The sequence below is a fragment of the Cimex lectularius genome, unplaced genomic scaffold (assembly GCF_000648675.2).
Source record: "Cimex lectularius strain Harlan isolate CLEC.00 unplaced genomic scaffold, Clec_2.1 scaffold116, whole genome shotgun sequence".
Classification (NCBI taxonomy): domain Eukaryota; kingdom Metazoa; phylum Arthropoda; class Insecta; order Hemiptera; family Cimicidae; genus Cimex; species Cimex lectularius.
This window is the reverse complement of record NW_019392765.1, coordinates 794,204-821,627: the sequence shown is the minus strand read 5'-3', so window position 1 is coordinate 821,627 and position 27,424 is coordinate 794,204. Positions and strand designations below refer to the sequence as shown.

General features: G+C 34.3%; 1 protein-coding gene across 2 annotated transcripts in view; it reads right to left on the bottom strand.

Moving 5' to 3' along the window:
- LOC106663729 (slit homolog 3 protein) overlaps positions 1–27,424 on the bottom strand; it is a 640,390-nt gene that overhangs the window by 285,305 nt on the left and 327,661 nt on the right. The window lies entirely within an intron of this gene.

The following is a 27,424-nucleotide window of genomic DNA, read 5'->3' as shown; positions in this document are numbered from 1 at the left end:
ATTAAATGAAAACGCGCAAATGGTCATGGAAAGATCCCACGTAAAACCATAACCATGTTAAAAATGCGCGCTTGTGATTGCGTGAGTGAAAGAAAGGTAAGATAAATATTGAATAATATCAACTATAAATATGAAATAAACAAAGCTGAACAGGCAAATTGCAATTATATATTCAGAAAGGAGTTGGTTTAGTTGAAATATAAATCGTCAATAAATATCGCCATTACGAAGAATGAGTTCAATTCAAATAATGTAAAAAGAAATTGGATAGATAGAGAGCGCAAGAGAGCCCCAGATTAGTTGACATAAAAAAAAGAAAGAGAGATAGAGGACGAGGGACAAGGAGGGATAGAGGAGTAATAAATAGACAGCCCGAAAGCAAGAATATGGGAGAAAGATAAGTGATGAATTAGACCGACAGAGAGTGAGAGTGAGAGATAAGAATAAAGAGAAAAAGAAAAAGCGAGAGAGTGAGAGAAAGAAATGATAAGTAGACAGGCAAAGAGAGAGAGAGAGAGAGAGAGAGAGAGAGAGAGAGAGAGTGCGAGTAAGAGAAAAAGAGATAGTGAGAGAATTGGTAAATAGACAGGTAGAAAAAGACAATATGAGAAAGAGGTATAATTGATATAGAAGACTGACAGAGAGGGAAGAGATAAATAGTTAGGAAAATAGTGTGAATAAGAGAGAGAGAGAATGAGAGTATGAGTGAGAGAAGTAATAGAAGGTACAGACAAAGAAAGAGGTTTTTATAAGATTATCAGAAAAAATAGTTTTTATTAATACTTGTAATATACCTTTAATAAAAATTGATATTACCATTATTAATATGAACATTATCAGGTTTGATTGTCGAATATCACAAGATCTAACTAAGCTGTACTTGGGAAAATCTATTGTGAAATATAAAAACACTCTTCTAATATTTAACAAAATAAACACTGGAAAGCTTTTAAGGAATAAAAACTGTTGATCTTTTTGGGATAGGTTCTAGCCCTCTGCATAATGGAAATCGAAGATGAATGAAGACGTTTTGGAAAAGGAGCTTCTCATCTTCCTTTATGTCTGATCAATTGCTTTGAATCAAGGACCAATAACCCTGCTAGAATTTTTTTCTTTTTACGACTGCAAGGCCCTCTCGAGTTTTCCATTACGGGAGGGCAAAGGATGCGGTGAAGGTAATACCCTACGCGTGAGTTTTGCAAAAGCAGTAATGCAAGCAATCCGGGAAACTCTTCTCCCTCTTCGCGCGGAACAGCTCCGGGTTTATTCTTCCTTTTTGCGCCCTGCTTCACATGCAAAACGCCTACTTAATAACTTTAACCCGTCCGAACTAAATTTCCAATTTCACCAACCTCACGTCCCGTCGCTTTCTCTTTCCGGCCATCCGGTGAGAAAGGTCTGTGCAAATGAACCGGAGAACGTTCATTATTAAAATTTTAAAAAACTCAGCCTGTGTGTGTTAATTTACTAAAAAATAAACTCAAATTGATACGTGATTCGTTTTGATCAAGATCAACAATAATATGTTCTGCATTTTATTTATAAACAACTTAATGAAAAAATCCATTAGATTTCATGGTTCGATTGAGCAAATAACTTATTTCAATTAATTAATATTTATGTAAGGTATTGGTCGAGATAAAAAAGTTAGTATCACGAGCGAGTCAATCGGACCAGGAAATCTAATGGATTTAATAAGTAAAATGAAGTATATCTTCATTAAAAGCTCTCCTTGGCCATGTCATTTGTCGCCGAAAATCGAATTAAATACACGACATTCACGAAATTTGAAGTGGAAGTTGGTGTCCGAGTGGTTCGAAGTCAAGATAGCTCAAGTGGTAGAGCAGCGGCGAATTTGGCCAAAGGTCGTGGGTTCCAATCCCGCTCGTGACACTGACTTTTTTATCCCGATCAATACCTTACATAAAGGATTAATTAATTGAAATAAGTTATTTGGTCAATCGAACCACGAAATGTAATGGATTTCATAAGTAAAATGAAGTTTATCTTCAGTTAAATCTCCGTGGCCATTTCATTTGTCGCCAAGAATCGAATATAATACTCGACATTTGAAAAATGGCAAAAAAAGGGAAAATTCGAACGTTGGAGGTTGAGATGGGAAGTTCGTGTCCGAGTTGTTCGAAGTCACGAAGCTCAAGTGGTAGAGCAGAGGCGTATTTAGCAAAGATCATGGTTTCGAATCCCGCTCGTGACCCTAACTTTTTTATGTTGGCATAACATAAATGGTATTGATTTTTTTTTAATACTACAGAGATATTCTATAAAGCAAAGTGATATATTAAAAATAAAAAACTATAAACCGATTGACCTTCAAATATCTTTTCAAATACTTAACTGAGTTAAATTGAAATTCTAAATATGACTTCTCCAATTTTTTTTTACAAGTAGAAAATAGATTGAATTTACCATAATCATTCACAATTATATATAAAATATTACATATTAGAATAGCAAACTTCTTTTGGCTTTGGGGTTTTTGCTCATCCACCACCTCGCCGTACCTTAGGGAGAAACTGGAGAACCAATACCGGCGGAACGCGCCAATTAACTAAAATTTTCCTTCTGGAAAACGGGGTATTAAACTTAACTCCTTCCTTAGGGCCCACCGGTTTAAAAGTGCGGCTAGAGAAAGGTAAGGGTTTTTGTCTTTTTAACATTATTGTTTTTGATTAAATTAGAATTCTATATGGGTCTCCCCGTGCTATTATACCCTTTACAAATAATGCTGAGAACATTAGTCCGGATTATCCTAACTTATGCACGTTACATAAATGCACTATATACACAATAAATCAATTATTGATGATAAATAAACAATAACATGCAAAGCTAAACCGACTGAAGTCACTTATCTAAATTGCATAACCAAGTCAGACTGTTCATGGTCTGAGCTGAAAGTTTAAAAATGTTGAACTGACTTTTTTCATTTGTAAACTCCTTCAGTTCTGGTGGCTAAATTTTTAAGATTAAATCCTTTAGTTTTTCCATCTCACTCATTCTCTCTCTCTCTCTCTCTCTCTCTCTCTCTCTCTCTCTCTCTCTCTTTGTCGAAGCGTGCACGAGAATCATCATGAAACTTTGGTTTATTAGAAGTCCCCTTGCTTGGGTTCAATCGATCATTCACTTTTCTGGTCGAAATTTATGGTAAACTCAACATAAAATATAAACCAATTTATAATTACATGGGTTTTATGGTCGTTGCGTCTACTAAACAATGTTGAATACGTACAACCATTTACCAGAAATTTATTTGTATTCACTAAATAAACAGTACGTTACGTTAATTTAATATGGTAAGGGAGGCTTTGGATTGAAACGTCTGAAAATACGTTAGAATAGATAGATATAGAAAAGATATGAACATTTTGCTGCCATTTTTTATCGTGTATTTTACCCCTATATACTGGGGAACTTGACGGTCTATGTTACTCTGCAAATCAGAGACCCAGATTCAGCTATATCGTGGGATTTGTTCTCGTTGACCAAGGGCAAAGTTCCAGTTCTACGACGTGAAGGATTGTTGGAGAGAACAACTAAAGTATGAGACAGAATCATAGTAAGGAGAAAGAAAAGCCACGTCGTTGGTCAAAGTTTATATATAGGTTAAGTTTTCATAGCCCAAATGCCATACCTGGTCAAATGCTTGAGGGATGTACGACCACAACCGGACAACACTGCTTGAGCATAGATACTGTCTACTACTTGAAGAAGGCTAGATACAGCAGGAATTTTCCTAGCAGAGAGAGAAAAGCTTTGCGTTATCCTCCTGACCCAATCATGGCTTCATAAACGTTCATTGAGAAGACATTTTGGGTCAATATTTTCTGATGTCTATTTCGTTCCATCGGCCGCGTTTCTTCCTCACTTCAATCCTTCATTCTTTCTTTTTGTACAAGGATGTTCGGATTGTCTCTTGATTGAGATCTTGCTTAAGGGAAGTCGTAACTGGAGTCGGAACTGTGAGTAAAATTTGACGATAATTAAAAAAAAAATAGTTATGAAAATATTTTGTTCTCATACAGCGTCGACAAAAGCACCGGACATTACTCGCTAACATGATTTGCAGATTGATTATAATGTACACTGACATGCAAAAAATTCCGCCCACTTGTAATATAACTTGATTTGAGAATGAAAAAGACGTACAGATAAAATTTGTTTTCATTTTATTTTAAATTTGTAATTAAAATTTAATATTGCGTATAGAAATTATCGCCCATACCATCACTGAGCTACGTCGAAAATGTTAGCTCTAGGAAAAATTGCAGGCTTCTTCCTTTTCATTTTGCCTTCTCCACACTCTTTCAAGCACATCTGGAGAACGTAGAGCAAATCCAAACTCATCTGTAAAAAGTACAGTAGATCAATCGTCCAAAGATCAATGGCTCAGTTCTCGAGCAAATGCGAGCCGGGTAACTCGGCGTGTTCTGGTGACTCTGGTCTTTTTACGGGGCGAAAAGCCATCAGTCCATACTTATTTAAATCTTCTTCGAACACTGCGTTCAGAAATGTTGACACCTCAAACTTCCTGGAGCTGACGAAACGCTTGAACAACAATAAGGTGCCGGTCACGCAAAATCTCAAAGTCACAAAACGGTCATCCTATGGTTCTGTTACCATAAGGCGTCCAGAACCGGGCTTTCTATATAGGACCCAGTTTCTCGAAAACGTCTAACAGCGTCTTGCAGAGTTCCGTATAGTAATCCGATGGCATTAGTCGCATACCTGATGGAACGACCATCATCAATAAGTGCCACACGACGCGCAACATCCTCAGCACTAAGTGGCATATTTAGGTTTAACAATTTAAATTAAAAAAACAAAGACGAAAAATCAACAGTTTATTGCTTCAGAATTCAAATGAGACTGATAAACATTTTAAATTCCGTAGCAATAAACATTTATTTATTTTTTTAAGAGGGTTCGCAACAGCAGAGGTTATATCAACCCTCGGGGTGCCGGTGTTTTTGAAAAAAAGCCCATTTGTAAGTATGTCGAGTTCGAATGCAGGGCCGCTGGATTCGAACACGGGACCTTTACCTTACAGTGATGAGCGCCGTGTCAACGACTAAACCGTTGCGGCCACCGACGTCCCCTCGCAATAAACATTGGAAATCCTTTATCGTTGTTTTGGATTAAGGATTGTGTTTACGTCTAATTTTTATTTCCAATTTAAAACTTAGCTTAAACAAATGTTTATTGATAAAATCAATGAGACAAATTAAGGGCAGAATTTTCTTTTATAGAGGAAAAAAACAACAGTTGGTTGAATTTTTTGCCTGTTAGTGTATTTAGGTCTAAATTAAAATTATACACCCAAGTCCCCTATAATTCTCCTGACAGATGAACGGTCAATTAATAAAATTATGTCCCTGATAAGTCCATAATTTCGACAAAAACATTGAAAATAGATGAAAACTCGAAATTTCCCCGCTTTTGCTAGTTTTCATTCCTGTTGATGAAATATGTAGTTGTTATTAACAGATTTTTTTCCACATTTCCGTCACGTCTCAAAAACACCGGTGTCTAAATGCAATCGATTTTTACAAAATACAATAAACAAACGATAATTAAAGGCTGTTATTAGTTAAACCTTTTTAAGCAGCCCTTACTGCGATTTTATTAAAACCTTCGATGGGAGATCAAATTTGGAACAACTGGGACTAATTGAAGTTTAGGAACGTCTCTCAAAACTCGTATTTTAGCATTAACATTTGTCGAATCTTCTCCACACGGCTAATTAGAGACGTCGTCGTAAAATTACATAGCCCAACTAATTAAACAGTTAAACATTCGTGTCCTGGGTTTTAATACTTTATGTTGATTGTAATTAGTTAGATGACTACTGGATTATTTAATAACAAACGAGTTTAATTGTTTATGGTAAGAGCGCCGTATCAATTAATTTTAAAATGCCTATTCTATTTAACGATTCAATAAGGTAGAAAATTATTGTTCTCACATACTCCACATGTGGTTCTATATTTAATCCTCTTTACTTTACTACAACTCCACAGGAGTCAAATTTTATATAATTACATTTTAATGAAGAACGTGTAAGACCAAATACAACATTCATTTCATTTTTATGGAACAAAAAGTCATTTCATGAAATATGGAAGTAGTAAATTACGTTAAAATTAAATTGGAGGGTTAAATGGTATATCGGCAAACGGTCTGATTAAAATTTAAAACTCGTATTTAAAATGTAACAAAAAGAAGGAATAAAAGTCAGGAATTTTTAATTTATTATACTTAAATCATGGCTCAAGAACTTATTAAAACCAACTTGATCCGTGCGGAGAATTCTCATGTATAATTTAACCATGATTTAACATAAATCAAACTGTAGATTTTTAATCTTGAAATCCAATAAAAAAACATTTTGTACATATTCCTACAAAACACATGGTTTCACGTTTCGGGATTGTACACATACCTAATTATGGTGAAATATAAATGATTTAACAATTAAAAAAAAAACTTTTTTGTCAAATTTAATTTTTTCACCAATAAAATACTGTTTTTTTTATGTCCTTCTGTTAGACTACTACAAATTATTGCTTTACTGATAAGAAAAATCAATCCTTCTGGTTTGCAAATATTTGGATTGGAATATGCTCAAACCTGCACACGTATGTATATATACAAGGTGTATCAACTTCTATAGTCCAACCATTTAATTCTGTGTATACCCCATTCTGAGACGATTCCTATTCTAAATTAACTTGCTAATGCTAATTGTTTTCGAAATAAACGGGGAGGGCCATCTTGTCAAAAAAAGCATACCGCCTCACGCGTTTTCCGTCGGGCCTAACTCAGAAATTGTCGATCCTATAAAAATTTTCCTTTAAGTAAAAGTGGGATAAAATAAGCTCTTAAATGAAACTGTACAATAAAAATATGAGATTCTTATAGAAAATAACAAAGTTAATGTCATTTCCTAGCAAGCTGAAAAAGTGATGATAAATCTGTTACCGCTACGCGATTCCTAGATAAAATTAACTTGGGGTATATATGAGACCATTTTGGGCTAAAGTTAATCGTTTCCGAAATAAAGGGAGAATTACAGAATATACAGGGTTGTGGGTATCACTTCTCACAGTCCATGGGCAATTCCAGCTTTGGTAATTTACAATAAATTGCCGGCAGCCTCGAAAATCACCCATCTGGGCGTGGGCAGACCATGGGGGTAGACCTCGGTCTGATCCGTTCAGCCATCGAGGTTGGTCTCCAATTGCTGCCAAAACCTAAAATCAATTTCATTACCAAACGCATATAGAACTAAACCTATTCACTCTCACTCGTTCTTAAATACATTCTCTCTTATTTACGTACCATTCATTTGATTATGTTGTTGGATTATTTTGAATATTCCCCCATCACCCTCTATACACACACAAATTCTTCTCTCCTTCCGTTTCATTTCGGTCTATACATGGTAAACAATTATACATATGATCTCCTTAGGGAAGGAAATTCAAAAAAACCTTTCTTAACCACTATCCATGGTATTATAGGAATGCACTGTCGAAACTACCGCCTTTTAGGACCAGCAGTTTGGTCTGTGCGTCTATCAGTGAGCCACGGGACTGGTTTATATATATAGATAGAGATGGAATTTCAAAAATCCTTTCTTAGTGGCTATCCATGGCATTATAGTAATGCACTGTCCAAATTTCAGCTCTTTACATCTAGCGGTTTGGTCTGAGTGTTGTCTGTCAACACGGAACTGTGTTATATATATATATATACATNCTCTATGAAATTCCAGAGCGGTGGAAAACACATTTCATTTTGTCGCCGAATGTTCGATTCTGGCTGAGATTCGCGACCTGCACGTTGCCCTGGCAAGGCTGACCAGATCCGCACTCATAGCAATGTTAAATGATGGCCGTCTGTGTAGTCCTCTCATCAGATTTGCTCGCCATGCTTGGACTTACAGATTCGCGCTAGTCCAACACTTTAATTATTAATGTTTTACAATATCTCTTTATTTTGTTAGCTTTTATTATTACTATTTCTTCGATTTTCTTCTCTAATATTGCTTTATTTTTATTGTTTTTGATTTATTCATTTTTTTAAATTTAATCGCAGTATTTTATAGTATGTTCATAGATTAATTTAATTTAATTATTTTATGTATTTTTATTATTATTATTACTATTATTATTATTCTGTGTTTGCTCATATCAACTCCGGCTGACAGACTGTTGTCTATGGCGTAAAGTATTTTGTAACATATTTTGAGTTTGTTGTATTCCATGTAAATAAATACTATTATTCATTCATTCATTCATTCTTTCACTAGAGACATTATCGTTACTATGTGCAATAAAACAACCCGTCTCTGTCAAAAATCGAACAGGGTACCAACTCGCTGTCGTGCTCAAGCACGATTATAATATGAGTGGTAATCCTACACGCTTTTTATATAGAGTCAAAGAGTGACCCCTTTAAATAGGTGGAACATATCGCGTAACATTTTTCTACATGCTTTTACCAATATTACTATGAGGGAAAAGACCTATTGGAAAGAAAACAATCTATAGTCAGTCGTTCGTCGAAATGTCGAGGAATCTTTTCATCGGGACTTTGAAATTATTACTTTAAAACTATAATTAATGTTTACAAAGTTAAGAAATGTAAACTATAAAACGAAATCTATGATCGAAAGATTGAGGAAGGGAATTGAGTGTTTTCTTTCCAATTGGCCCCAATCCAATATCTCTGTTCTTTAGTATAAAATTATAATCGTTTATTCATTTTTATTATTAAATTTTCTTTCTCAAACTAATTAAACTTCTTATAATTAATAATTTCCAATTATCAATCCCGTTTATTCCTGAGAAATAAGCATTAGTTACTGCTCAACATATAGACGTCATTCAAATTTCTATAAAATAATTATTGATTTTTTTTTCACTTTGAATATACTTTTGCGTAAATTTTCCATTTTGTCCAGTTTCCTATTTTTTCTCTATTATTATACAATAGGGAATCCCCTAGTCTAATTAGGGATTTTAAAATTTATCCACATAAATTTGTTTTAGTTTATAAATATTTATCAATAGTAATTTCGATATTTCGAAAGTTCCCCTATACTAACGAATATAATTACGAATTATCAACGTTGTACTGTATAAAAATAATTTGTAATTCTAGCATATAAAATAAAAACATGATTTTAATGAAACTTGAGCGTAGAAATATATCTATATATTTTCCAGTCCCAAGTAGTAACAATTCTTAGTTTCTTTACTCGCCCTGGAGAATTTATTTGGGTTACTGCCAGCGTGTTATCTCGTCCTAGATCCTTCCAAATCCTTTTCTCGTTTTTTTCTCGTATGGAATAAGAGCCGACAACAATTTCTCTAATGTTAATAAAAACCTTTCAGGTATGGTGTGAAACCGAATCAGAAATCCTGAAAATAGGAGAAAGGCATGGAAGAAAAGAAAATATTTAAAAAACAATCCTAATATATTGCCTGCTTTTTATATCAGACGAGAAAGTTTCAAGAATGTTGAGACTTGTATGCTATATTGAAAAATGATTAGAAAAGCGAATAACTGGATGCCCTGAAACATAGAAATTCTCTTCAAAACTCGTTAATCACTAACATAAATAAGCATATCTGAATCAATAAAATATGGCCATCGGTAAAAATTAATGAAAGTGGAAAATCAAGGCAAGATGTAATACAAAATGAACCGTCTGTGATGTTGTATTTTTATTCCCCGAGGCACGAACTATCAAGGGTTATCATTGCGGTTCGAACTTTTGGTTGTTTTTCATTCCGACCCTTCCGGTTTATTACACAGGCAGGGATATTGCAGTTGAAAAGAAGAGAAATAGAGTCGTAAAACCGGCATAAGAGGCGTTGCCGAGATGGTTTACCATCTTGAATATTTATTTCCGGACATATTAAAATCATATTCCATTTGGGGTAAGTTGTGGAGCAATCTATAAGGGTGGAATCTCAGTTAAAGAGTGTCGCTCATGCATGCGGGGAAGGGCCACCCTTCCCTTCATGTCATACATTTTGTATTTTGGAATACACCAGACTTGGGCGAAATGATTTTGATTTAGTCAAATAGAATTTTTTAATATTAGAACTTTTTAATGTAAATACAGAATTGAAGTCTGAAACTATAGCTAATTTGGTTTTATTTTAATACAAAACAATATTTTCACTATCATACAACATCACTAAAAAATGGTATTGATCATTTTGAAAAGTCTAAATTTTTCACGTCTGTTTCTCACGATTCAAACCTCGAATGGTCATGTTAAAATTTGAAAATTATACATTATTCACTATCATTAATAACCCTCTTTTAATAACTCCATTCCAGATTTAATTGACACAGGAAGACAACCTTATTCTGTTGCTCGTAAAAGACCCCTTTTCATTCATTTTAGATCACATTTTATTATTTTCTTCAGTTAATTAAATCTTTTATTTAATATCTTCCGTTAATTGAATGAATTTTTTAGAATGAGAAAACTGAGGATATTACAATTGTTTAATTTATAAGCTATGAGCAGTTATGCATTTGAAAGTATCGACTCGCGTTTATGAAATTATGTTTGTAAATCTTGTTTATTTGTGAATTGACAAGTTTGGTCAATAATGTTACCCAAAATATTCTAATAAGTTAATATAATAAAATTTTAAATTAGAGAGATGCAGACAGAAAGGGTGAGATATAACGTGTGCGTGTGCGTGTGTGTGTGTGTGTGTGTGTGTGTGTGTGTGTGTGTGAGAGAGAGAGAGAGAGAGGGAGAGAGGGAGAGAGGGAGAGAGGCACATCAGCGAGTCAACAGAAAGATAAATACTTAGATGTCAAATGAATCGATTGGAAAAATATATATATTCACTAAGCTCCTGTTCGATATTATCACCAGTCGTTTATTTATTTTCACCGAGCGATGTTGGTTTGAAATGACGCGGTTGGAGGTTATTTAGGTCGCGATTGCCCATTTCCAAAACAAACATAACTACATTCTTTTTTTTAAAACTGTTTTTGTTCTGAACAGAACAGGTTAAGCATTTTCACGCAGGCCGCCTTGTAGGTGAACTTTATAATTAAGCTTCTTTTTGCCTTTCCAACCTTTGCTCAAAATGAGCCACATGTGACCCGAGATTTTAATTTAAGGGTCAAAGGGAGGAAGGGTGAAAGAAGGGGTTGGGTGCCGCTAGGAGTGGATACGATGGGTGGGAGACCTTTGTGGGCCGCCAGGAAGGGACGGCACTCTCCTTACGGCCAATCTGAACGCGATTAGCCCTCACCGGCCTATTTACTAGCAAAGCGTAAACCTGTTACAAAATGGCCAGCGCCGTTGGGAAATTGATTATAACGGCAATATGACCTCTGCCTACCTTCTTTACGACATTTTGTTCGAAGGCGACCCCTTCGGATGATTGGTGCTGTTTAATTTTGATATCCTGCACTAATTCATTGTAGAGGTTAATGGTTTCAACTGCTCAATATTTTTTCCATGTATGCGAATGATGTTTATAACCCATCATAAATAAATACTGTGCAATAAATTAATACATACAGATGTATTAATCATATTTAGGCGTCCATTCATTAACGTTCAATGTAGGATTTTTATGTAATCTCTTTTCATTTTCCTTGTTCCATCTTAGGCACATCGTTGTCACTTTGGGTGATGAACTCTGTCTGCCATCTCAGAGATATGGCAATTTTTAGAAGTCATGATATGACTATTTGCACCGTTCGGATTTTTTTTATAATAAGATATTTGATATATGTAATTAATGATTATTCGGAGATAGTGAGATGCGGTCTGGTGTGACATAGATTTTATAAAAACATTTTCTTTATCGTGCCAACGTTTCGATCTTTATTGAGATCATCTTCAGGGCCTGGGATTTACAAACATTGTATTTGTACATGTATTTGTTAAATTTAAACAATGTTTGTAAATCCCAGGCCCTGAAGATGATCTCAATAAAGATCGAAACGTTGGCAGGATAAAGAAACTGTTTTTGCTAAAACCTACGTCACACCAGAACGCATCTCACGATCTCCGAATAATCATTGACTAACGGTCACTAATCACCACACACATATATAATTAATACATAATACAAATGTATAAGTAGTATGCGATATCTTTTTTTCATGCCACTGACCAAACACTAACCTTATTATATGAAATCAATACGCCAGAGTAATGTGCGAGGAAATCTCGTGATTCGGAATATGGAAGGGCAGAAAGTGGCAATTTGGTTTGGATGCCGAGATACTGGTATGGCACTTCTGGAAGCAGGATAAGGTCATTTCGTTAAAAAGGTATGTTCAGGTCGTTTTCGACAGTGCGATTATTGACGTCCATGGATATTTGACAATTTGGATTTCCGGAGGATTGGATACGCAGGATTATGAATGGCTCAGTAAAACCCTTAAGCCAGAAACACACCCGATGCTACGCCGTGCGACACTACCCGATCTATTGTTTGTAGTTTATTTTAAACTAAGTACATGTAATTTTGTCGTTATATTAATTACAACATGTTATTTTAATGTAAACCAAATTAAACAAGATAAAAAATGCATAAGTTTTTATAAACATTGTAATATGTATAAATTATGATGGTTAGGAGTAACTTTATTTAAAAGAATTAAGTTTAACAAACAATTTATTAGATGGTTGTGCTCATAAAATTTAACTAACAATTTATTACAAGGTTTTGATCAAAATAGTGCATTAAGAACGAAAGATGCGTTGCGATTGTGATAGTGATTATTGTGATAAACGCTGTGGACTTTACGCGACGTGTGCTTGCGTCGGATAGATGTGCAAACCCCACCAAAACGTGGCAAGGCGTCGGGTAGCATCGGGTAGCGTCGCATGGCGTAGCATCGGGTAAGTGTGTTCCCGGCTTTACAGTTCCATACACTTACCCGATGCTACCCGGCGCAAATCCTAAGTCCAATTTTCCATAAGATTGTATTCCCCCTCCCCTGCTCATCGGCCCGATGCTACGTAACGCTACCCTACTCTACGCTCTGCTATCCCAACTGTCCAGATTTTCGTCGGATAGCATCTCGTACAGTCAAAGACAAAAGACCGGACACTCATATCTTTACGCAAACTACATGTGTTATTGTCGTTATATTAATTTCAACATACTTATTTTAATATAAACCAAATTAACTAAGGTCAAAAATTCATTAGTTTTTATTTTTAAAAAAAGTAATTTTAACAGTTAGGTAGAAAATTGATCAAAACACCGGTATAACATTTTTTGATATAATGAATTTAACTAACAATTTATTACACGGTTTTGCTCATACAATTTAACTAACAATTTATTTCATGGTTTTGCTCGTACAGTTTAACTAACAATTTATTTAATAATTTTGCTCATACAATAACACCTTTTTCGTCAAGTGGCGTCAGAACAGGACACATAGGAAGATAATTTATCAAAAAACCGCAATAACTTTATTTAAAACAATTAAGTTTAACAAATAATTTATTACATGGTTGCACGCATAAAATTTAACTAACAATTGATTACATCGTTGTGCTCATAAAATTTAACTAACAATTTTTTTCAAGGTTGTGCTCAAAATCGTGCATTAAGAACAAAAAAGGCGTTGCGATTGTGATACACGCTGTGTCTGTACGTGGCGTGCGCTTGACGTCGCATAGACGTGCAGACGCACACCCTTCCAAAACGTGACAAGGCGTCGGGTAGAATCAGGTAGCGTCGCATAGAGTTGCATCGTGTAAGCGTGAACGCTGCTTAAGGAGTTTTGACAATTTTTCTAAGCTGTATCATTGATGGCTAGGCATAACCCCACAGTTTTACATATCACTAAAATAAAACGACACTACGTTGATTTATTGCAATGAAGAAATCTTCTCAGAACGATTTATCAGTCGGTTAAAACGACAAATTTCCTCGACCAGTCTAATTAATATTTTTATAAAACTAAACAAAACTCACCGTCGTCGAGAACTTTTGTGAACCTCGGTGCTCAGGCGCAATTATATTTTAAAATAACCGGGATGCCACATGTAGAAAATCGGTCGAGATTAAAACCGGCCTCAAACTTGGTCCTGGGCCAAACTCATACATTCTCCCCTCGCAGACGTGTTTTCACTGGAAGTGTAGCTCTCTACAAATTGTTGTATTTCCCCTGCGCGGAGTAATTTCTAATTAGATTTTTCTGTCAGCTTAGTTTATTGCGGGTGCCTTTTGAAGAAAAAGAAACAGCGCTTTCTGCGGGAAAGAGGATTAGTTTTTTCTGTATCTTTTTGTTGAAATCAGTGTAATTTCTGTGCAGAAAATATCATTTAGATAATACATCAGGGATTTACGTTATGAAATTAATTTTAATACTTATGTGAAACTGCTATGAAAGTATTTTAAAACTCGTACTCGAACATGTATATAAAAATAATAATCTAAACTACTTTTACGTTAACAGCCTAGTCGATTTATAATCGCGTGTTTAGTTTATTAATTATTTAATGTTTAATTACAATTACGAGCAATGCCCAATTACTAAGCCATACAAACAAAAAATACAGTAAAAATTATAATACTATAAATTGCAAATTAAAATACAGAATAAAAATGTAACGCTAGGGATTCTGTCTCTCCAAAGAAATCTTACGGTACAAAGGGGGTGCCTCTTCTTTTAAACTTACGCAGGCAGCTGGTGAAGTTGCCACATTTTGGCCGGTCCAGTAATCTGGAAGGATTCATTTCCTTGGGTTCGGCCCACACTGATGGTATGTCCTTTCTTGTAAGTCCTTTCTTCCTCGTTAGACCAGAAAAGTTTGCTTTTCTCCGAAGAAAATCTAGATATTCCATTCCATACCTCACGCCTTGGACGGGGATCGTTTTCCTTCTCTTTTTGTCATAGCAGTGCTTTTTCAATTGCACATGTAATGTGTAGCAGGAGATAACTTGGAGTTCTTACGCTTTGGCTCTGTTCCTCAAGGTTTCTAGTTTTGCTTTCTTGAGGCCTTGGAGCTTAATCCTTACGTAGATTGAGCAATGTTGGTGAGTTTGCCGTATGTGCATTTTGTTTTTTCTGTCATCTTTGTTAGATGCCCTGAGACATTGAGCTTTTTGCCTATTTCCATCCCCAAGTATTTTACATTAGTGATTTGCACTCTTTTTTTTTTTTTTTAACAATAAAAGCCTTTCTGATCGTGTCGTTTAAAATTAGGGTTTGGCATTTTTCTGGAGGACTTTTTATTTTTCGATCTCGAACCGTAATCGCTTTTTTGTTTGTCACTCTGACAGGTCATCAACAAAGGCAGCAAATTTGATCCTTTGCTTCATTAGCCTCTTAAATAGATGGACAAAAATCTTGTTCCAGATGAGAGGGCTTACAACATACCCTTGAGAGCATACTTTTGTAACGCTATCCACTACAAGCTTACGTTTTGCCGCTATCGGCGGTTCTTTTTCGATGTAGCAAACAAAAAACTTGTAAAATTTTACGGGCACGATTTAGCCTCCAGTTATTTTAGAATTTGAATCCACTGAACTTCTTCGAAAGCCCCTTGTATATCGAGAAAGGTGCCCATTGCATACTTCTTATTGCTGTTTTCTGTTTTTTTAGTACATCTTGCAGATCGCGTCCTTAGTCGATAATCCTTTTCTTCCTCCAAATTGCCTGTCCGAGAATCCCCCTACTAGGGCGGGCCTGAGCCGAGCCAAAATCGACTTTTCCTCATTTTTGTCTAGTACGTAACTTACAAATCGGCCTTTTACTATTGGATATTAATAAATGCTTGAGTTGTTTAAATATTTAGTGCTAGATTGTGGTAGTTACAAAGTACTGGAAAAATGTTTGGTGATTAGTGACCGTTAATCGATATTTATTTAGAAATCGTGAGATGCGGTCTGGTGTGATTTAGGTTTCAGAAAACCATTTTTTTTATCGTGCCAACGTTTCGATCTTTATTGAGATCATCTTCAGGGCCTGGGATTTATTAAATTCACTTTTCCACATCCAAAATGTAATTGTTATATGTAAACAATGTTTGTAAATCCCAGGCCCTGAAGATGATCTCAATAAAGATCGAAACGTTGGCCCGATAAAGAAAATGATTTTCTGAAACTTACATCATACCAGACCGCATCTCACGATTTCTAAATAGAGTACTGGAAAAAGCTCAATACATTTGCTCAATTATTTACACATTATTGTTTGTTTTGCCGAATCTCTCTGCTCATAAATATGCATTAGCATTTAAGTCTTAAATTAACATCAAAACATTACAAATATGCTTTTTATTTATGGCGTATTCTTTGTCCTTTAACTGCTATTATATTATCTCTAAAATATGTGAAATCTGTAAGGAAATTTTTAATGTTAATATATGTCAATTACTAATTTGGCTGGTTGGGCAAAAGTTCAATTTGGAAATGTAAAAATCTGTTTTTAAAAAGATAAGAAAAATGAGGAGATTTATTTTATATTTTTCTTCTAAATTTATCTTCTTAAAAAAACTTGGCTTGGACTCTGTCTTGTTTGTTAAGTGAAAGAAATTTTAAATTTGGTCATGTTTCAGTTTATTTTTACACGGCTTTACCCATTATCATATTTGCCGATCACAACAAACACACATGACACTAACAATAAGATTAACACAGTTAAATATTATACAAAGTAACAGCCATTCAGAACAATTAAAATTAGTTAGAAATAAAAAAAAACGACAATTTTTTTACCATCCAGTTTGCAAACAATAAAACTTAACTGTCAGTCATCCCAACCAGAACTTAGATAAAATTATAATTATTTAAAATAATTAATAGGTCAAGTATGACTGCTAAATGTATACATGGATTAATTGAAAGTGTTTCGTAATTTCAAAATATTTTAAATCATTGCATTCATTGATTAGATTCCAGCAAATATTATTAGTTATTACTTACGAGTCTGGAAGCGTCATTGCAGGACGTGAGTGCTCGATATTAATATTAGTAACGGCAAATTTTCCCCATGAACAAGCGATCCGTAAAACGATCATAACCTTTGATAATTAACTATTCAAAGCGGTCCGGACGGGGATTTAACTCTCCTGTCTAAAACAAATCCACGCAGAAGGAGGAAATTTGCACAATTTCATCTCTGTCTATTGAGAATGTTTGGTTCAATATTTTACATTACCGTCCGCTTCCAGTGGACGTGTTCGAGCGGAAAAATGAAAAGTTTCAACCGACTTTCAGCTTGATGCAGTTCACCTCGTCCTGACTGTAATGAAGGCATTCTTCTGAAGATGAAAGATATTTCCGCCTGGTATCAACGTACATTAAACAGCGATAAACTTTTACAAACAAACCAAAAATGGAACTCCTTATTTCAAATGGTGTTGTGAATTTAATTCGTCTTAAACATCAAAATCTATCCAATTGTTTTCTCAATGAAATTCAACAGTAATGACAGAATAAATTTATCAGCTAGTTATGTCATTTGCGTATAATATATTTACTTATTATGAAATAATAATAAACATTGCATCAATTATTTACTTCTCAAATATTGACGTAATTGTTAGTACAGTACATACGCCTATCCGTTCCATTTGTTATCGTTTTCCTCAAAAGAATTAACAACAAAAGGAGGAAAAATGTGCCCTTTTTCCACACTTACCGAGGTGGCGACAAGAATCGAGCTTTATCTTAAAATAGAAAGCTTTCAACCTGGCAATTTTTAAGAAGAGCCCCCCTTCCCTGCGGCAACAATTAGGACAGCCGAAAGAAGCATTCTTTTCTGTCCAAAAAAACTTTATATCATTCTGACAAACTATGTTTGATAAATAAAGCCTTGTATAAACTAAATGCTTAAATAAACCATAATTATTTTACTGAAATTGTATCTTGTTATTTATTCTATTCTATTGGCATAAAAATTTCATAAAAAATATTTTTCATTTTTGTACATACATATATCCATTTCGGGGTGCTACTCTCTCCCACTTTTTGCCTGATTTTACTTAAAAAGTGTCCAGTTTTATTGAACACTTTGTTTTTTTTTTTTCGTTTTTTTTGACAGGGACCTCCGACAGCTTGGTCATTTCAGCCCCGAAGCACTATCAAAACACTACTACACACTATACACGATCACACCGCATTATATTTTTCAATTAATTAATCTTTTTATGAAAGGTATTGGTTGAGGTAAAAAAGTCAGTGTCACGAGCGGGATTCGAACCCACCTTCTTGCTCGTGGTCCTGACTTTTTATCTCAACCAATACCTTTCATAAAAAGATTAATTAATTGAAAAAAGTTAATTGGTCAATCGGACCACGAACTGTAATGGACTTATGTTGTTCGTACTCATACTGTTTGGTAGATGGAGTACTCGATATTCCTCCATCTACCTGTTCCCTATAATAGACTACTCTAATTTGGGGTCGATGGGGTTCTTTAAAAGTTTTCCGCCGTAGACCTAAGTCAAGCACGCAATATGAGGGGCGATGGAGAAGCAACTTCGCCATCAGCCCCTCCCCATTCACACAGATAAATACATTCACTCAAACAAGACACAGAAACACAAAACACATAACTTAACTGCTAAATACAATAAAGAAATTTCCAATTCCCCCAAAAGGCGGAACAGGGGATTCTGAAACTCGTTAACGTGTCGAAGAACAATTCTTAAATCTGGCAGCATGCACCTTCTCTGTATGGAGCCAAGGCATGACACGCCTCTATTATGAGGGATACATCGAGCAACCTTTCTCTGCATAAGGGACACCTGCGCGGGCTATGGTCCAAGACCACGTATGGCCAATCCTCAGTCAGGTGAGGACGATCAGTTATATTATGTTAGGACAAATGAGACGGGTTTTGCTATGTTAGGATAAATCATGAAAATACCTTTTATGGTCTGCCGTTCAAGGAACCGGTAATTTGATCCTTAGGATAATGCGTAGGACTGCCTATACTTGCTAGGTTATTTTGTTTGGCTTGTTTCGGCATTTCGCCACTTTACACACTGTAAATGGTACAACACCGAAATGCGTCAAATTAAATAATACGATAAGTAGAGTCAGGGTTAGGGTTTTGATTAGGATTAAGTTTTGAGTTAGGTTATGCTAGGAAGGGATAGTGTTTCAGTTAGGGACGAACGAGGTAATTACCTGTAATTTTTAATTTAAATTGATTTTTTCATATTTTTACTTTAACCTAATATTACAAAACACTAATATTGGGGACAAGAAATAACAATAAAAATATCACAAAAACTCCTAAGTCAAAAATATATGGGACGTATAGATGGTTCTGATCAATACCCGGATTTGGTGAAAATTCAAGCAGGTTGTCCAGTACATGTTTCTCCCAGATATTTCTGTTTTATTTCCGTAGAACCGCAGTTTAGTATAAATGAAATGTAATGCGGTAAACATGCTTTGCGATAATTTGCGTTTAATGCTTTGCAGAAACCTTTTTCATCACATAAAACGGATAATTTATCCAGTTACTGTTTCGATTAATGTTCTTTTGGACCCACATCAAAATGTTAAGTGAAATTAAATATTTATAAATCGATTGGTTGGCATTGCTGTAAGATTCTGACATTTTGCAAGTGCAAAACTAAACGCAACGATGATCAATGAAAACTTTTGTTTAACGTAAAAACAAGAACAGTGCGGAATCATATTTTAAAGAGCAAGAATTTTGGGAATTTTATTAATGTTTTTTTACACTGGACGTATTTGAATATACAAAGTATGTACTTAATCTACATCATTATGCGCTTCTATAGTCTCACATTTGAAAATAATGTGGTAAAACAAGTTTGTAATTAATTCCATTATATTTTGTGGTCCGATAGACCAAATGGCAAAAAGGAGGGAAAAATCTAAAGGTAGGTTGAGATGGGGAGTTAATGTCCGAGTGGATCGTAGTCACGATAGCTGAAGTGGTTAGAACATCGGAGAATTGAGCCGAGGGTCGTGGGTTCGAATCCCGTTCGTGACACTAATTTTTCGTCTCAACCAACACCCCGAATTAAATGATCTCGACATTTTCAAAACCAAACAAGTCAATCAGGTTGTAAACCGTTTGAATCCAATGAAGTATCCGACCCTAGTAACTCTGCCCACAAATAAGACGTTCAATATCAAACTAATCACTGGAAAAATCCATTGAGACCTAACTACGGATCTACATCTCCTATTATTTTATTAGAGCGATTGTATACCACTGCAAGTACATTTGTCCTTCAACTCCTTGAAAACTTAAATCGACTACCTTCATCATACCGTCCAATGATGTCTATTATGGATAAATTCTTTGGCAATCTTGTGTCTGAACACATAATCATTATCCTTCATTTCCCCAACCTTATTGCAGATAACAGCTTTATGTTCACACGCACATTACACTATTCAAAAGTGTCATCGCGTTGGAAAAAACATCATCGCACCGCTCTGAGCCAGTATTCTTAAATTGTAGGTAAACCATCGATCTATTATGGTTGCTCCGGAAATTAAACATACTCGTTTTTTTTTTACTTTTCAACTGATGTCCTGAGGGTATAAACTTGTTCATTTAAACTGTTCAAAGCATTCTTTTTCTCTTTGTATAACTTGGTTATAAAGTGATCCTAATAACAGAAAATGCTAAAATACACCGTCGACACGTTTTGTATTGAATTAATTTCATTCTAATCGCGGTGCCGTGGATACAGTACAAGAAAGATAACAGCACTGTAGAAAAAAGTATGTCAACTGCGGTTTACGTTTCACTGAATGGTGAAAATATTTTGGAAACTTGCCCACATAATTGGTAAAGACGTTTGGAATTCGCTCATAAATTAGATTAGATTATAGTCGAAAATTTCTCTTTCTCCACAATCAATACAATTATGTATTGAGTTTGATATTCCTCGATGGTGTTCAAGACGATAGAAATTCCTTTATGAAACCGGTTCATGTTTTTCAACCTCGTTAAGATCAAGATCCAAAGGAATTATCAATAATTTGCTCATGAAAATACAATTTCGTTATCAAATTTAAAAAAATACAAGGTAGGATACATAAAATCAATTAACTATTATTTTAAATAGAGTCTGGTGTATTAGGGTTATGGACCGAAAACAAACATCATTTTGTACGTATGGCGATCATTCTAGAATTTAATATTTTTCAGGGTCTACGTAGGGCAATCCTAAGAGATTTTACATTCGTGTATATGTACATATATGTGTTTGTATATAAACGTATATACAAAAGCATTGTCGGGGCGTCGGTGGCCGCAACGGTTTAGGCGTTGACATGGCGCTCATCATTGTACGGTCAAGGTCTCGGGTTCGAATCCAGCGGCCCTGCATTTTTTCAAAAACACCGGCACCCCGAGGGTTGATATAACCTCTGCTGTTGTGAACCCTTGTAAAAAAAAACACTGTTTGTTTTCTGGTCACAACCCTAATTCACGAGCCTGTGACATAGTAAAGGCTGGTTGATCGCATTGAAATATTATGTTTTTACATTCGAAGTTGACTAAAGTGCAACCCGTAAAGTTCTTAATACATCTGAGATTAAGTTATTCTTAAGCTAAGTCACGTTCGATTTCTTCCTAATCCTAACATTACAACCCCACCTCATCAGCACCTTCGTATTTGTTTTTCTCTTCAAAATTATTTCATCATCCCCAATCAAATACGGTTTTTATAACAGGAGTCAGGTGAACTGAAAAAAATATTGTTTTTCCACAAGAACCAATTATTTTCTCAATCTTCTTTAAGATGGAGTGTCAAATAATAGATCTTTTTCAACCACGATAAGTAAATTGGATTAACACGGCTCAAAATATTTAATTAAATATATTTACAGAAACCACAGCGTTTGGGGTCAAAATAACCGATTGAACCATAATGTCTTGATAAATGGGCATCCCATTAGGTTTATTATGTAATAAACATATGAAACTGCTTCAGCTAAAATATATTTATGGTAATAAACTCCGGCCGGGCCTTCACGACCTGAATATTACATTTGTGAGGGCTTAAATAGACTCTAAACCCCTCCGCAAACAGTAAGGATAAGTGGCAGAATGATTTAATGCCACCTTGACAGCGTAGTATGCCTGGAAAAAATTGAGCCATAAATCAAGCATATTTCGATAAAATTAAATGTCCCACTACAATGCGTGCGGCGTCGATCGATTACAAAACTTGAAAGGCTTTTGAGTAAAACGAGTTAAAAAGACAAAAAAAAAACGCACCAGTTTTAAAGCTTTCTTGTAGATTTATATAAAAAAATGAAGTAATGAAAGACGTTTTACATGAAACTAAATAGGACTTTATATCTTTTAGATATATATTAAAGAATTTCATTTTTTCAGATATATTTAAGATATTTTAAGAACAAACAGGGGTTTCATATATCATTTCGCATATTTTATTCTTGCGAACAAAAATAATAATGATATATTTAGTCTATTAATTTCATACCCAGACAAACAATCAATCAATGATACAATTCACATATTTCATTCTTCATTCATTTATTATTTAAATTGTTCTACTTTCTTTTATGAGATTAGTTAAATTTAACTTTTTTAATGAGATCGTGAGATGCGGTCTGGTTTTTGGAAAAACATTTTCTTTATCGTGCCAACGTTTCGATCTTTATTGCGATCATCTTCAGGGCCTGGGATTTATAAACTTTGTTCAAATTGTACAAATAATGTAAGATTTTAAAAAATTATACAATGCTAGAAAATTTTAGATAAAAAAAATTGAATCCGTACAATGCTAGAAAATTTTATATTAAAAAAAAAGAATTTATACAATGCTAGAAAATGTTAGATTCAATCAAAGTATTTGTACTCATTCAAAGTGATTGTTTTCTGCGTATTGTGTCATTATTGTGTGTCGTGGAGAGAGTACCAGTGAGATGTTGATGTTTTATGTATATATACGTTGGATTTTGGAAGGAAGTCGGAATAGAAAGACATTTTTGTATAAGGAGTCGACTTCTTTAAGGTGAAAGGAGCCGACAATGGGAAAAATGGGTAATGGTTCGGCCTGATTATCCTTCAGGATTATATAGACGAGGATAATTAGATAAAGGTGAGCCAAATTGTTGAGGAATTAGACTATGCAGAAATGTTTGATGTGTGGAATGTGATGATTGTTTTTAGATGTTGTATTATATGTTTTGTGTGATGTGATGATGATACATGTATGTTATCGATATTGAATTTGATTAAAGATATTAGCGTAGTTGCGACTGAGTTTATATTTGTATTTTCTGTAATTGATCCTGTTTGTCCCTGTTGATGTAAACCATTTCTAAAAAGTTACATTTGTATTTGTTTTGTGTGTAATATTTTTGGATCGTTGAAGTCGAAATTGGGTTGGTTTTCAACGTGGTGGGTAATCAGTGTAGTAGGATTATGTTTTAGTTTTTGCAATCAAAGATATGTTGGTTAAAGCCAGGAACACACTTACCCGATGCTACCCGACGCCTTGCCACGTTTTGGTGGGGAGTGCACATCTATCCGACGCAAGTACACGTCGCGTACAGTCCACAGCGTATATCACAATAATCACTATCACAATCTTTTGTTCTTAATGCACAATTTTGAGCAAAACCTTGTAATAAATTGTTAGTTAAATTTTATGAGCACAACCATCTAATAAATTGTTTGTTAAACTTAATTCTTTTAAATAAAGTTACTCCTAACCATCTAATTAAACAATGTTTATAAAAACTTATGCATTTTTGCTCTCGTTTAATTTGGTTTACATCGAAATAACATGTTGTAATAAATATAACGACAAAATTACTTGTACTTAGTTTGAAATAAACTCCAAAAAAAATACTGTCCTGTTCTGATGCTACCCGACATTACAAAATGGTGTAATTTTTCGAGCAAAACTATGAAATAAATTGGTAATTAAATTTTATGAGCAAAACCGTATAATAAATTGTTCCAATTTTAGTATATGTACCGCCGAAGCGAGTACAATAAATTGTTAGTACAATTCATTATATCAAAAAATCGTATTCCGATTTTTGATTAATTTTCTATCAAACCATTAAAATTATTTTTTTTAATAAAAACTAATTAATTTTTAATCACAGTTAATTTGGTTTATATTAGAATACGTATGTTGTAATTAATTATTAACGACAATAATACATGTAGTTTGAATAAAAATATGAGTGTCCGGTTCTTTTGTCTTCGATTGTACTCAATGCTACCCGACGAAAATCTGGACAGTGGGGATGGCAGAGCATAGAGTACGGTAGCGTTGCGTGGCATCGGGCAGATGTGTACGGGGGTAATACAATCTTATGGAAAATCGGAGGTTGGATTTGCGTCGGGTAGCATCGGGTAGCGTCGCGTGGCGTAGCATCGGGTAGCGTCGCATGGCGTAGCATCGGGTAAGTGTGTTTCTGGCTTTACTCTCTTAACCAGATATTGGGATGTAATACCGATGTAAGTAACCGACAATTTAAACAATTGATTTTGTTAATCAGTTTTATTATCGGTATTATATATTATTTGTGTGGGATCTTTAATTTTGGAAAAAGTGTGTGAATTGTTTTATAGTTTTTGAAAGGTTTTAAAGTTGAAGAGAGAATGTGTTTAATAATTTATGTGATATGCCGTGAATGAATGGCATGAAAATGTATGTTGGTTTGTCTGTATTTGATAGATTTGATGTAGTATTATTAGTAATAGTGGTGTGTGTGTGTTGAGTTGTAGTCGTTGATTATTCCGTTGATAATGTGTTTAGGGTAGTAATTGTTATGGAGGATATCTTTGTATATATTTATGTTCTTGTGATTGTTTATTGGATTAGTGAAATTTACTTTTTTATTTGATTTTTTTAATGGGCAAAATTTATGTTACACTAATGTTTAACAAGGTTTTTCATTTATGCTATAAATATTATTGCTATAAAAATAATGCGTTAAAGATTTAGAAGAAGGACGTGGACAATCAGTTGGCAAAAGACGGTTTTATTTTTCTATATATACAACAAAATGATAGTAGAGTGTTGATTCAATCCGGAATCTATAAGATTTTGTCGTGGGCGCATTGAGGCGGCATGGCCTGTTGGTTCAAGATAACTGGTCATTTTATTCTTTCTACACACATTGATTTTGCAGGTCACGGCAGATTAGGGTAGTTTTGGTTTCCGGCCGTGAATATCGGGATCAACGCCTGTTCTCTCTCTTTACCTCCCTCTCACACCCTTTCTTTTTTTCATACCCCTTTCCGCATATCTTGTACAGAAATAAACGAAACAAATCCCTTACAGTCGAACAAACAAGGGTTACATATTTCAACCGGCGACGTTACGGCGTATCGACAATTGATGAAAATTCTATGGAGCTGAAGATTTATTTACGAACATTGTCAACCAATGATTGGTACATCAAGGCAAAATTAAAAGCAAAGCCAATTAATATAGATCATTGTCTTTCCATTGTAGACGAAAGTTTTTCAGACTGTGGATCGAACAATATTTAATCTTCAGTATAACACGACCTGTAAAGCTGTATGAATTGAGAATACATACTACTTTTGCAGCAACTTTCTACTTTCTAAAGCAAAAATATAAATCAGACTAAAGTTATTAATTGTAATTTATCATCTAAAGAATAAATTAACATGTCCTAGAAAATTAGGTTTCAGTTTCTTTATCTGACAGAAATTTACCAGACCACTTTAATCTACCTTACTGCATTTGGTCAGAACGGTTGAATCCTAAAGGTAAATTGCTTCGTTAAAACTTTAATCAATTTCATTTCATTCTTACTCTTTCGTGTATGTAACAAGATTAATATTGTTTTTCAATTACAAATGTTTTGTGTAGTAAAATATTTTTAATTATTAAGTAAATATGCCCATTTAAGGTAAACTATGTATTTATCTATCTCAAACTCGACGTATTTGTTTTTGTGTGGAGAGAGGGCGACGGAGAGAGAGAAAAAAGATGAGTTATTGAATACATTACATAATACTACTACATACATCATGCTACTTCATTTCTTTTACGGCGCACAGTCCATTAGTGTTGAAAAACCTACAAGCCATGTTGGTTTAGCATAACGGCAGCGCCGTGGAATTTTAGAAGTAAATATATTATTTTTTATTTGCGCCAAGAAAACTCTTTCTTTCTTTCTTTCTCACTCTCTCTCACACTCTCTCTCTCTCTCCTCTCTCTCTCTCTCTCAATACTTTTCTATTTAATGTAGTATGTAAAATGTATATACTTTGTTACTGTTTGTGCTCGGATTAACCTACTTCTTACGCATCCGACCCACCTAGTCAATCGCCCTGCAACTTTTGACCAGCATTGGCAAAATTTAAATTTTTTTCTTTCACTCATACCAAACTTCTTCTCCAAAATTTGGCCCTTTTCTCGCGTCCTACCTCAATCGTATCATTTTCGAAGTCTCCATCGGTTAAATACGATTTGGAAAGCTTTCCTTCTGCAGTCGACGTCTTGGTCCACCACCTAAGAATTTTCATTACCTTCTCCTCTCGAAAAGGTGGAAATTTCCATTCCCTTTTCTCTATTCCTTTCTTAAGGTTGTTCTTTTATTCGTAATTTCCATTTCATATCCCTTTTTCTTGCCTTAACTAGTTTTTACCCCCGTTTTTATTATTTGCAAACCGTTATCTTTTATTTGCTATAATTTTTTATTAGGGCGCTAAATTTATATGTTCCTTTTTCTAATCTCTCTCCCTCTCCCTCTCGTTTTCTGCACATACACATCCAAATTCATTCAACGCCACTCAACATTTTTAATTACATATTAAATTAGTTTCTAAATTAATTCAATTACTTCACGCCTTCAGAGTGATTGTGCGTTGTTTAATCTTAATAACTTTACCCATTGCAGTTTCTTTGTTATCTTGTTTTTCTATAATTATTATTATGCAAGATAATTTCCCCTATTTCCACTTCCATATATCGTTTATTCTATTTGTTTTCTTAGTTATTTTGTTCTGTTTATTTGCATTCTTGAAAATACTACCATTTTCCAGTATTGTAGGTTTTATTTTTATTTCTATGGCATTACGGAAAATATCGATTAAATTACTCTAGAGTCTACAAAAAACTTGCAATATTTTATATTGCAATACTAATATGGTGTTATATGGCAGGCCAAAAATCACAAATTTTAAAATTTGAAATACTCCAGCGACGTTTTGGCAAATTTGTAACACTGTAATGAAACAACTGTATATCTGAAAATTCTTTTCCATTACCATTACATAAATCTAAATCTGAATAAGCCAATTAATTTTTTTAAATCAAATTATGTATCTGTACATAATTTATATTTCAATGTTTATAAGACACTTAAAAAACTATCAATAAACGAATAATGAATTAAACATGAACATTCAT